At 42.3% G+C, this 12,636-nt stretch overlaps 2 long non-coding RNA genes across 5 annotated transcripts; one reads left to right on the top strand and one right to left on the bottom strand.

Moving 5' to 3' along the window:
- Positions 1–354: 354 nt before the first annotated feature.
- On the bottom strand, positions 355–3,377 carry LOC135279892 (uncharacterized). Of its 2 annotated transcripts, none has more exons than XR_010347045.1 (4): positions 3,294–3,377; positions 2,903–3,017; positions 1,236–1,295; positions 355–729 (listed from the first exon to the last, which is right to left on the bottom strand). It is a non-coding gene; the product is annotated as an uncharacterized LOC135279892 (long non-coding RNA). The 2 variants fall into 2 exon arrangements; XR_010347044.1 differs by having other exon boundaries at positions 3,184–3,298.
- A 4,943-nt stretch (positions 3,378–8,320) lies between these two features.
- On the top strand, positions 8,321–12,324 carry LOC135280076 (uncharacterized). 3 transcript variants are annotated; one of them, XR_010347148.1, is made up of 4 exons: positions 8,321–9,188; positions 11,269–11,374; positions 11,567–11,727; positions 12,196–12,324. It is a non-coding gene; the product is annotated as an uncharacterized LOC135280076 (long non-coding RNA). The 3 variants fall into 3 exon arrangements; XR_010347149.1 differs by having other exon boundaries at positions 8,322–9,188; positions 11,269–11,358; XR_010347147.1 differs by lacking the exons at positions 11,567–11,727; positions 12,196–12,324 and having other exon boundaries at positions 8,407–8,786; positions 8,868–9,188; positions 11,269–11,476.
- The last annotated feature ends 312 nt before the right edge of the window (positions 12,325–12,636 follow it).

Below are 12,636 nucleotides of genomic sequence, written 5' to 3'. Positions count from 1 at the left end.
TTTTTTTTTTTTTTTTTTTTTTTTTTTTTTTTTTAAAGCAATTAAAGCTGGAAAAAGGTTTATTTGTGAAATTGTGACTCAGTTCCTTCAGTGAGAAGTATTTGCATCAGTCAGAATTTGTTGAGTGTCTGAACAGAATAATTCCTCTAATTCAGGGCTGGTGTTGGGAGCTTGTGTGCACACCAGCCAAAAGAAAAACATCGTGTTGTGTAATAAATCACTGCATTAGGCAGTCAGCTTTGGCTGTTCCTGCTACCTTCACTCCAGTTTTAATCAATATTTGCAAGGATTTGTTAAGCTATATGGACAAATCCTGAGGCCTGGACTCAGGATCATCAAAGCACCATGGTTATTATGAGAATGAGAAGGAGAATTAAGGAGAATGAGAAGTTTGCCTGAGTGACAACCTTATAACAAAACAAAATTTTTGAGATCTGAATTTACCACACTTCACCATTGCTCTACAAACAGATTGGCTTCCCCTTGCAACCCTTCTTGCAGAGAAGTTTGCTCATTTTGGAAGCTGGAGAAGTTAATTTTCAAGTAGGTTAAGCCAAAAGGTGCCAAAAATGCATTTTTCTCCTAGTCTATTATTGTATCTTACACTGTAAGTGAGAAGTAGCTTCACCAAGGAATTGATTTCCTGCAAAAGAGACTGAAGCCATGGCTGGAAGATGATTTTCATAACAGATGCAGCCCTTCAGCAGGGATTCTCAGCTTCTTTCACTGCTGGATAGAAGCATGTCTTGAGTTCAATCCTTCTATTTAAATATTTCATTAAGGGCAGGTATGCTTTCGACTTCCCTCTTAGGGCTCCAACCTTCAATTTCTAACTTATCAAAAAATCCACTTTCTTTTATTTTTAACTGAGCTCCTCTATTATTTTTCCACTTCACCTACCACTCCAGGAGACACACACCACTGAAAATCCCAATATCTGATCTGAAGATTATTTCACATCCTAGCACTCAAGCCATAGTTACAGCTATGTGGGAAAGGCAAAAATTAAAACCAAACCCCTCTCCTGAATAGAAATTTAGCTACAGCAACATTCCTTTTTTTTTTTTTTGCCTTTCTCTAAGATTTGGAGACATCCATACAGGGTACTTTTCAGGATGTAACACTAAGAAATACCTCATTTCCATTCAACTACTGCACTCTTTTATATATATATATACATATATATATATGTATTTCATACATATGCAGAGCTTAAGAGGTCGTTTTAAACTTACCTTTCAGGCTGGATAAATTGTATGTTTACTCTCCCAACTTCACTTGGTTGGATGGCCCATCTGAAAATTCAGGAAAAAATATCTCAGCTCAAGACAAGGCAAAGAATTTTGTAGGTTTTCTTTTTCCCCAGAAAAGTGAAAAGATTTTCACCTTTCAAGTCATTCCACACTGAAATGGAAGCCAAAACACAAAAAGAGCCAAAGAGAGTAGCCCAGAAATCTACTACATTTTGGTCTCCTTATTTTGTTTTTCACAGGCTCTTTTAAAGGTCTAATCTTAATTTCGTTCTGGAAATGAAACAAATACTGGAATCTACTCTTTTCCCTCGAGAAAGACTTTTTCACCTGTCTCTATTTCTCACACGTTTGAGACGATTTCTCTGGAAAAGAGGAACAGAAATAATTGCCCTAACACAGACACTTCACACGCTCAATCAGCATTTTGCTCTAGGCGTGACTTAAGTCTCAGGTAGGGACTGGGGGACATTTGTTACTCCTGTCTTGACCTCCCTCCTGTTAATTCACATTTCAAGAGAGCAGAAAAGTGCATTTCATGCTGTGGTCATTAGAATTCCATTTTGCTGGGCCATCCTTTTCCCCAAGAGGCCAATTCCTTTGGTGCCTGTCATGCCTCATTACTCTGAGCAGCACAACTTATGCTAGAAAAACAGCAAGCAGGAGAAACTGCAACAAAACCAGCGGCGTCACTGCAAGGCTCCTGACCCACCAAAATAGCACAAACATGACGGGAATAATGACTTTTTTCAGTTTTGACCAGCCCTGCTCTTGCATTGATACTTGTTCGGGTACTTTGGTTGCATTCAATTACCTGCTCATTTAAAAAGGGCTAATGATGAGAGAAATCCAGGCAATGAGCAGGGTCAGCCTCAGCTGTGTGAAGCCTAAACAGACTTTGCTGGACAGTCAACAGCACAGCTCACTGTGAATGTGCAGCTACAGGGTTGGGACTTCTGCATCAATAAATTAATCCATTTTGCCTCATGGATTTTTGTAGAAACACTTTAGTTGAGAAAAACAAAACTGGTTCACATAGAAGTTTAAATAAAACCCTGTATTTCATGCATTGGCCTCAGCCCTAGGCCACTCATTTTTAGGACAAGCAACCCCAGCCCTCACATAAGCTAACTTGAGTGCAAATATGTGCAAAGCCATGAACAATAACTTGTTCTCAGACTTTGCACAGGCCAAAACACCTCCCCACCCAGAGAAGCAGGGGCAGCATCAGCAGGGCACGTATGTGCAGCACTTTTACACCTGGGAGTGGCCAAACTGTGCCATGGAGCAGCTTTGCTTAGTGCCAGAGGGGCTGGAGCTCCATGGAGCAGCAGACCAGGGACAGGGACTGCATCCAGCATCCCACACCTCAGCCAGGAGAAGCCACAGCTCTTCCCACAGACCTGCACAGAGCTGAATTATTATACAAACCAGCTTAATAGAATCCCAGAGGAAGGACTGCGGGCTTTTCACAGTGGAGATTCTTGGTTGGTTCTACTTAAAAAGTGACTTATAAACATTGAAAGAAAGGTGGGAGGGGGAAAAAAAGTTCATCTTTCTTTTCACCATTTGGTTTTGATCCAAATTAGCATGAAGCTGGTGAAATGCACATTTCTCTGTCAGCAGTGTTTACCAGGGAGGTTGGAACTCACTGAGCATCTGCAAGGTCCTGGAAGCTTCTCTTCACCCAGTTGTACCACCAGCTTTTCCAGAGCAGCAGAATCAGTGCCCCCAAGCACTGGGGTCACTGTGCAACCACCAGACCATCTGCAGGAGCCCAGGAGAGACTCAGTAAAAGTTCATCAGTTAAAACACAGCAAACCACTCTTTTTGTTGACTTTCTTTTTTTTCTTTTTTTTTCTTCTTTTTTTTTTTTGATTAAACTGTTTCACCAGAAAAACTATGAGCAGGTTTACCTTATCTCACACTGTACCTGGCAATTCCCTGCCTCCTCCCTCCACCTTGATGCCTTTCTCTCAGCTTCTCTACCTTTCTCCCTTAAAATCCTCTTGCCTGGAAATTTTCAAGTATCAGGAACCTGACCTGTCTTGTGTTGGTGCCCCGCTCCAGTCAATAACCACATTAGCACATCTGTGTGACAGAAATAATGGCTTTTGTCTCCCAAAGATGCAGAGTCTTGTTGCCAGGCAACTCCATGGCGAGGCACCGACCCAGCGAGGAGCGGGAGTGTGGGAGGACCGAGCCCGGCTGCAGGAGCTGCTGCTGGTGCTGCGGGAGCTATAATTGGGGAAAACTCCGAATGTGCTGCTTTCACCAGAGAGCCAGGGTAGCACAGCCTCACTGAGAGGCGCAGAAACTTTCAATTAGGCGGCTACAGGCTGTGGCTGGCTCGTCTCTTTTGTTTCTAATGTTACAGAGAAGCTTTGGCGGTGCTGCAGATTGGGCTGGCTTCTATCAGAGGAGCTCAGTCCACTGCAGAGGAAAGGTAAACAAGGTCACCCTGTCCAAATCCACGCAGAGCACAGACTGAACATGCTCTGGGGGTTGATCCTGCTCAGGGACCAGGCTCTTTCCCTGTATTTCAGGCTGGCACAAACTTCCATCAGGGATTTCTGAGGGCTCCACTGTCAGGGATTGCAGCAGCTCGGCTGCTCTGGCATAATTTGTGTGCCATTTCAGTCACAGCCTGGCAGCCTCAGCATGGTGGGGTTAGAAACAAGCATTTCACTAGATAACCAAGCCTTGATTTATGAAATATTACCCTGTTCATCCCAGAGAGAAAGGGGAATCCCTAAAATAATATGGTTGGCTGTTGACATAGATGGGATGGGAATTCTTGACAGAGCCTAATTTTGTTCATCTCTCATTTACACTGGCTGCTCCTGTGTCAGAGCCTGATGCAGACAAACACTAAGGCACATATAGCTGCTGCCAGCACCCAGCCTCCTTCCAGGGTAGGAATGTGCTGCCCAAAAGTATTTTGGATCCAGTACACGAAATACAGCCCCTGCCTTCTGAGAGCTTCTCTCACCTGTACAGTGCTACAGGACAAAGGTTTTGCCCATGGAACAGATGCACATACAGCATTCCTGAAGGCTGTTTCCTGAAGAAAACCTGTATTTTTATAGCTGGGATATAGCCAGAACAGGAGCTTAATCCCCACCATCACTTCTGACTCTAAACTGATACTTGGTAAATGCAGTTTCAGCCCTGGGACGTTCACAGGTCTCTCTGTGTTCTGCATATGGGATGCATATTCTACCTTGAAATGCATCTCTTTGGTCTCAGTTTCACTGGGGGGAAGTGGAAGTTTTCCAATGGCCTAAATGACCTGGAATCAATAGCAGTCGAGCTCTGAAATGTCATCATTGGATTCTCACTGCACGACAACAGCCAGGCACAAGGATCCCTGTGTGCACAGACATCCATCTAACAAGGGCTGCAGGAAAAAACCCAAGAGATTCCTTGAATAAATTATTTAGCCTTTGTTATTCAACCTCCTCCATTTCCACATAAGTCACTATATGCAACTGGGTAAAGAATCATCTTCATAACCTGTCTGGAACTATAAAGCATCTTTGATACTTCCCACAGAGACATTTGTAGAGTATTTAGGATGGCAAAAGTACACAAACCCATGTCAGGACATCTTTGTTTCCACATGAATATTCGTTTAGCTGGTGCTCAGTGGCTGAATTGCTGAATATACCATATTTTTTTACAAGCTGTCTCATCCTTTACAACAGCATTTATTTCTTTTTCTAGGCCCCATATTTTAAGAGGGGGAACTACTCTGGGCTCAGCCAGAGCTGGAAAACCAAGCTGTAGATATTAGGCAAGTGTGAACAGTGCCATGTGAGATTCACATCTTGGAAAGCATGGTTGTGGCTGGCCATAAATTGGAACTTTTTTTCCTTTTGGCTTTTCTGGGAACTTTGGTTTATGATCTGAAATACAAGCAAGAAAGGAGGTAATATTCCTTTAAAGACACCATATTTTAAAGAGTAAAGAGAAGTTATTTCCCATTTTATAAGGAGAAAAAAAGCAGGGATTGTGTCCAAGTCTCAAAGAAGGTGAGACACAGATTTTAGGTCAAGAAGTCAGATGGCACAGGTTATCTAGGCATTGCTGCCTGCTGAGAAAGCACAAAGACATGAAAAAGCCGAATGAAAACTGGGGAGCATGTCAGGAAGCACAGGGAGAGATCACTTCTTGGGCACAAAAGTTTGCAGGCCCTGAGACTTATCAACTTCTCAGTGCTTCAGAAGAAGTAGATGGAAAGGAAACCACAGGTATGGGTCAGGGAAACCACTCTGAAATACTACAAAATCTTTTAAAACTGTTTAAGGGAACAACTCTGTCCATGTCAACCACTATTTGCTCTTTCATCAGCCTGGGAAAAAAAAAAAATTACAGGCACCCAGAGAGCAAAGATGTGCAGTGAGTTGAAATCACATGCCTCTAGGTCTCGTTATAATAGTGCTGTAGTTATTTGTTAGCATGAAATGCCTCTCCACTGCAACGGGGGGGCTTTGCTGCAGTACCTAATTTAATCTTTCAATGAATGTATATTCCCTTGAATAGAGTGTATTTTGTTTGACAGCTCTTAAATGCTTGGATGAGTCCAAACATTGAGGAAGTGGAGTACACACATTATTTTTCTGCACATTCGTTTTAGCAATCCAAGCTAACAGTCGGATTATTAATAACGAGCTAAATAATGCACTTTTCAAAGGCTTGATGGGCATTTGAAATCTGGAAAAGAAAATACAACATTTCTACTCAGCTTCCCTCTGGAATAGTATTGAAAAGTACCCAGATATCCCTTTGGGAAAGGTTGTTTTTTCTCAGGCTTTTGCTTCCATTGAGGAAACTAATTACAAGGGGCAAATATGAAAGCAACGTCAGTAACTTTCCTAACATATGTTTTGCAAAGGCACAGAGCTATTGTTACACCAGAATTCCGGCTGATAAAATGGCAAAACCTTCCCAATCTCTTGGCTGAATTCCTCCAAAACCAGCAGCAGTTCCGCAGTAGTTTGCAGATGCAAGAACTGATCACCAACCCACCCAGATGTACCTGAATTAACTTTACAGATTAACTTTACAGCCCAGCTACTGCTGACAGTCTGGATGCAGAAGCAAATCCCTGTAAAAGTAAATTTTTAAGAATGTATCATTGTCTCATAGCTCAACTTCTCTTGTTGGCAGAAGTTGTTATTTGTTTGTCCTTTCTACTCCAGCAGTTCTTTGGAGAATCAAAGCCTTTGGCACTACACCACAATTCAGAAAAGATGGTTCCTTTCCCCAACCACTTCTGTGATTACATCAGTTAAAGCAGATTGAAAATAGTGGACGAGACACTGAATTCACAAACTGCTCTGCAAGACCAAAGCACACTTCAAGACAAAGGCAGGAGCACTGGTTCTGAGGGGTTCAGCTGTGTTTGGGCTTGCAGGCACTGAGCAGGAAGGGTCACTCACACGTGTGCAGGGGGGCACACAGAGAGGCAGCACCCCTCAAAGATTGAAAAGTGACAACAGGATCTGGAGAGTGGAATAAAATAATCTTAGGCAATGAACAGTTGTATCCAACTGCGAGTCCAGAATTATTAACATGCAGAGAGCTGCCAAGCTCAGAGGTGAGCCAATGGACACAGTAACTCAGCAGTTCTGCTGCTGGTCCAAAAAGTCAGGTACAGCTGCTCTGCCAGGCAGAGAACCCAGACATGCTCTGACTTAGCCCATCCTGCACAGCCATGCCAGGGTGTCTGGATTCCCTGGACATCCTCCTTTCCACCCAGAAACTCCCTGCAGAGAGAATGAGAAGATTTTTTCCATTTGTGCCATAGCTTGGTCACAGAGGAGGCACATCAGAGATTCCTGGCTAGGGCCAAGGCATGTGCTGTGGGAAATGGGCACCAAGCCTGAAACCTCCTGGAGGAGTTGGGTTTGTGGCACGTGGAGACATCAGCTCTCTACCTGTCTGTTGTAGGTGAGAGCTTCCCATGGGATCTATGAACAGGAGCAGCCCCACACACACGGACATTGATCAGGGAGTGCATTTCTGCTCCTACTAAAACCTTCACATTCTTGAAAATTTAAGGCCCAGTTAATCTCCTAATTCCAGAATTAAGTAATCCCCCCTTTTCCCCAGAGATTCCAGTACACACAGGTCCCTTTACCTCTGTCTCTCCCATGCTGGTAGCTTTTACATCCACACCATGCCAATGTGGCTCACAGGCACAATCTTCTCCAAAAAGCATCCTTGGAAAAGCAGCAAATCTTTTCCTCCTCCCCTCCCTGCCTTTTATTCTGTAAATTTATCAGGAATATTCGCACCTGTCCTCTCACACTCAGCTTCTCTCTATTTTTGCTGAAGATTTCTCCTTTTCAGTACAGGACACAAAAAGCAGAGGGTTTCATTCAGTAGTGTCTGTGAGAAAAATATTCCTGTCTAAAACAAAGCTACCAGCAACGCAGAGAGACAGGGAAAGCGAGAGTGTGCCTGCAGGGAAAGCAGCTTAAGGAGAAGTGTAGGAGGAATTCTGATTCTAGACTTGCAGCAGGTCTATTTTTCATAAAGATAACAATAATATGGTGTAATTAGGGCACAAAATCACACTAATTGCTGAGTGCTTGTCTGCAGGGTTCACTAGGAGGGAAAGAAACAAATGGGGCTGAATGGATCCTCCTGGGTTTGGCACTGAGATGAGTTTTCCCAAGCCAATCCAAAGGATCTCACTGCTCAAAGTTAGAAGTGTATATTACAATTTCAAGCCTTTTTTCACCCCCATTATAAATTCCTCTGGGCCAGGTGTGGGAGGACTGGTAAAGGTGTATGACCAGAGCAATATCACAAAAGCAAACCCATCTGGGTTCCTGGAAAAGAAGAATGAATAATCCATATTGCTTCAAAAGCAAGACTGAACATTGAAAACTGGCATCTCTGCACCATGCCCTCACATATATAATAATATAACACAATAAAATATAAACAATATATAATAATAAATTATATAAGCTATAATAATATATATGATAATATATAATAATATAAAATAATATAATAATATAACACAATTTCTTGTCTTCTGCACTCAGTGCTGGGGAGAGCCTTTACTTTTCCATTGCCATGGGCTTTGCACCCTCCCAAAACCACAGGAATGATGTCATAAATGGCACAAGAGTCAGTTCCTGTGTTCTAAGGGAGAAGGATCCAGCTCACAGAACCTTCCCATACTGAGATGAGATCTCCTCCTGATTCAGAGTGGTTGGTACTGGGCTGAGTAACTTTCCAGAGCGCCATAAAGCACAGACCTGCTGTGATCTCATTCAGCTACTCAACAACCAGTTGTCACCAAATTGGATTTATTCCTCATTGTTTCTTATCCTTTGCTGAAAATTACTTTTGCTTTAATTTTCTACACAGTTTTCTTAAGTAAGAACATCAGTATCCCTCAAAGAAGTTCACAGTGCCAGTTTCTAGCAAGTGTATACCTGAATTTCTGCTCACAAGATAAACTATCAAAAATACCCACAGTCACAGAACCTTTCCAGCTGAAGACACTACTGGGTAATCCCCTCTCTAGGGTTGTGGCTGTAAGCTTCATTCAACTTTAGGTGGTGATTGTCCAGAGATTTTAATCTTTTTAAGGGTCTGTGCTATGAAATCACTGCAAAGTGCTTATGAGTCACAGCTGAAAAGGGAATTTGAGCTGGAGCAGTAGAAGCTGGAAAACCTGCAGGCAGAAAGCAACAGCACAAACTCCTAGACTGACTGTGATGTGTTAGAAGGAAAGAGACTGTCCTGGTCATCATTCCTGGAGCAGAGCCTTTGTTTTAAACAGGAGAAGTTTCACTGTGAGATCTCCTCCAGGCTCTCCTCATCTCCAGCCACACCTGCCTCTGGAGGATTCATTCCCTGGATAACACCCTGTCCCCAGCCCTGGGCTGAGGGGTGCTGCTGATGGTAGAGGTGTGTGTTATCACTCACAGATGTGTCCCCACTCTGTATTACTGAGATTTAGCTCCCAGCTCCCTGGGATGTTCTGGCACACCCACACATTGCCCTGCAGTACACAGAAAGGCCAGTAATAAATCAGGTTTTAGTATCCGAAGAGCCTAATTACTTATCACTTGTCCTGAAGTCACCTTACTGTAGACAATGCAAGCTCCGAGGCTTGGAGATAAAAGAGGTAAAAGCATAAAATTAATTTAAAATATTTTCCTCACCGTGTGCCATCCATGGAACCTGCCAAGATCCTGCCTTGCAGATCCAGGCCACAAATAAAGCTTCACCTTGGATCCAGCTCTGCTGGGGAGGAGGATGCTTTGTGCCTACCCTGTTGTTATGCACCCAAACTTTCATGGTGATTGTGTCACCCTCAAGATTTCTCCCCAAGTGCTCCTCGTGAGTCACCATTTAATCAAGGGTCTCTTTTGAACACTCCCCACACAGAAGGGATGACTGCATCTGTCTCTTGATAACAGTGATGCTCTTTCAACATGACTGGGCAGAATTATATGCTAGCCAGAGCATCCTAATGAATGTTTCAGTATTTAATTGTGAGCAGACCTTTACCCACTGCAAATTAAATGTACTTTTCCAGCTGGGGGAGCAATATCTAAACCTCAGTGCATTGCTTTTTAATATTAAACTATAATTTATGTAAAATAGCAATGATTCTTTGAGCGAGTTCAGAAAAAGGGATAAGATAAGCTATTTGTGCTATTTCTAACAAGGTTTTGATTGTGATCACACAGAACAATTTGGGGCTAGGTGTCTTTGGGACAGAAAATTCTCCACCCACATCTTTGAGAGATACTGTGATGGAAGTTCACATTTTTGATACATTAAAAAGAGCTAAGAGACATTTAAAACTTCAAATGTTGGTTACTAAAAGATAGTACAAAATAAGGAAATAAATGCTATGTGATGACATTTATATAGAGAAGCAAAAGCAAGGGAAATGTAATGGAATACTTGTTCTCGATGATCTGATGATCCATCTTAGCTTGTTTTCATGCATTCGGGAATCCACAAAAACACACACACAAAAAAAAAGATTTGAAAGTTGTTTGGTTTAAACAAATTGTTTGGTAAAGACATTCTTCTTGCCGGCCAGTTGCTGCTGAAATTAAATTGGTGTCTATGTTTTGAGGCTGTTTCAGGCTTGCTCTCACTCCCTGGTCTCAAAACTGTAAATCAATACTGTTACAATAGATCTCCAGGTCCTCACATCTTAACAACAGCTGCATTATTACTGGCTGCTGAATTTGAAAGTTTCAGAAGGTTCTTCTCAGCCTAAAATCTGTCTTGTGTATGGATTCTGTGCTGCAAGAAGCTCTGCCCAGGTGGATTTGTAGAAAACAACATTTTGCCATCACTTTAGAGATGATGAATGAAAGGAGGGAGAGATTAAGTGCTTTCCAGTGAGAGCAAATCTTTTGCAGAGGCAGCACTAACTCCTGTTATTTGATTCCCTGTGCAACACCTGGGCCCTGAGCTCATCCTGATGTACTGATATTAATGAAATAACCCTAAATGGGACCACAACAGAGCCACAAAATCCTCCTGGTTCAAAGGTCACCTGCAGGTGAATGCAATGGCCTCTTTTTGGTGTCCTCTCCTCATTGTCCATTTTGGTGAGTGCCTAAGTATTAATCAATTAATCATTTCTGAAGTGTAATCAGGGACTGGAGTTGTAATCAAATGGCAGCCCAATAGAACACAGGGATGTTTGTCTGCCTGGCTGCCCCTCGGAGCCACATTAACAATTATCTCTGCTGAGTGACCCCTTGATCCTGCACTGTTCAGCTGAAAGAGATGCATCCAAGCAGCAATTTCACCTTTTGCCTTCATTGTGTGGTATTATTCTAACTGTTTATTAAATTCCCAGCCTCTCCAGAGCTTGCACAATGGGAAAATCGTTACTTAAACCTGCAATTACTGTAATGAGAAGAGATAATGAAGTTATCATTAAGGATGATTAAATATTTTCTTATTTTCCCCTCCCCCTTTATTTATAATCATCTTTTTTTCTGCTTCTCCTCAGACTGAAAAGAAAGAGCATTTCTAGTAGAGCCCACCAAGGAGAATCTGTGAAAAATCAGTAGCAGAAAGAACCACAAGGAAGGAATCTCGTGTCAGTTCATCATGAGGTTTTCTGGAACAACCCAATTCCTCATGGTTTTGTAAAGGCAGATCTCAGATTCTGTATCTTATTGTTATGTTATCATATGATTATATTCCCAGTGAAAGGCAGGGGACATTGCTGTAAAATGCATTGTTCTGGTATATTTATTGTATATTTATTTCATTAAAAATCCTTTTTTCCTCACTTCTCTCTGAAGTACCTCTATAGACAGAAAAATACACTCTCAAAAGCTGGAAGTAAATCACTGGAAAATCAGCCTTCCTTTGAGATGAACCATCTAGAAACAGGGAGAAAACACTGAACACTTTGTCAAATGTGGAGAACATATTTCAGCACTGGAAGGAATCTTATGCTTGTGTAAGTTGTTGCAAAGGCTATATAAACATGGCAAAAGGAACAAAAATAAGCCCCTTGTTCCCCAAACATTGGTAGACTGTTGAAAAGCACATTTTACAGCAGATGCTGAGCACTCTGCCCAGACACTGACAACAGTTAAAGAGATTTAACAACCTCTGCACTTACACCTTCACAAACTCAGTCTGCTTCTACAGCTAAAAAAAATCCCTTACATGCCCAGGTACTTGAATACCTGGTGAGCTAAACCCAAATGTCCTGCCAAAGGCACTCTGCTGACACTCTGAGCAGGATGTTAGATTGTCTGGGATCCAGATCACTCTATGGTAGGCAGCCTAGCACTGTGGAAAATATGTACAGGGTAGCAAAGACATAGTCCAAAACATCTCATCTTGGTTTCCAAACATTGCTTGTGAAGATATTCTCCCCAGGGTCGTGGATTTGACCTTCTCCTCCCTCTCTGTTCTACAGTGTGGAAGTAGAGACCAAGAATTCAATGCATGAAAGGGCAACATGAGGACACAGCACCATCAGAGGGGTTTGAAGATAAATAGCAGCAATACTACAGCTGTATGAAACTGTCATAAGCAATATTCCCATTGGAAAAACAGTTAAAAGACTGACTTTACACTGAGCAATATCCTGGGAGAAGGCCCCTGAATTATTCCTTGGGGTACCTGGCTGTTACTGAGGCATGATGGATGTCCAGGCATTAGTGGTGCCATCTCAAGCCATCAGAAGTGTTGACACAGTTTGATTAAGTGCTCTTGCTCAGCTTTCTATATAAAACACTGTATTGGATAGAGAAGCAGAACTCTCACCTTTGCTCCATCTTTATTTGTATTCTCAAAATGTAACAAAATATGGAATAAAACCACTGGGAAGACAAGACTGATTGCAACACCACCCTAA

The sequence above is a fragment of the Passer domesticus genome, chromosome 13 (assembly GCF_036417665.1).
Source record: "Passer domesticus isolate bPasDom1 chromosome 13, bPasDom1.hap1, whole genome shotgun sequence".
NCBI lineage: Eukaryota > Metazoa > Chordata > Aves > Passeriformes > Passeridae > Passer > Passer domesticus.
Note: the sequence above shows the minus strand (reverse complement) of the source record. Positions and strands in the feature narration are given on the sequence as shown.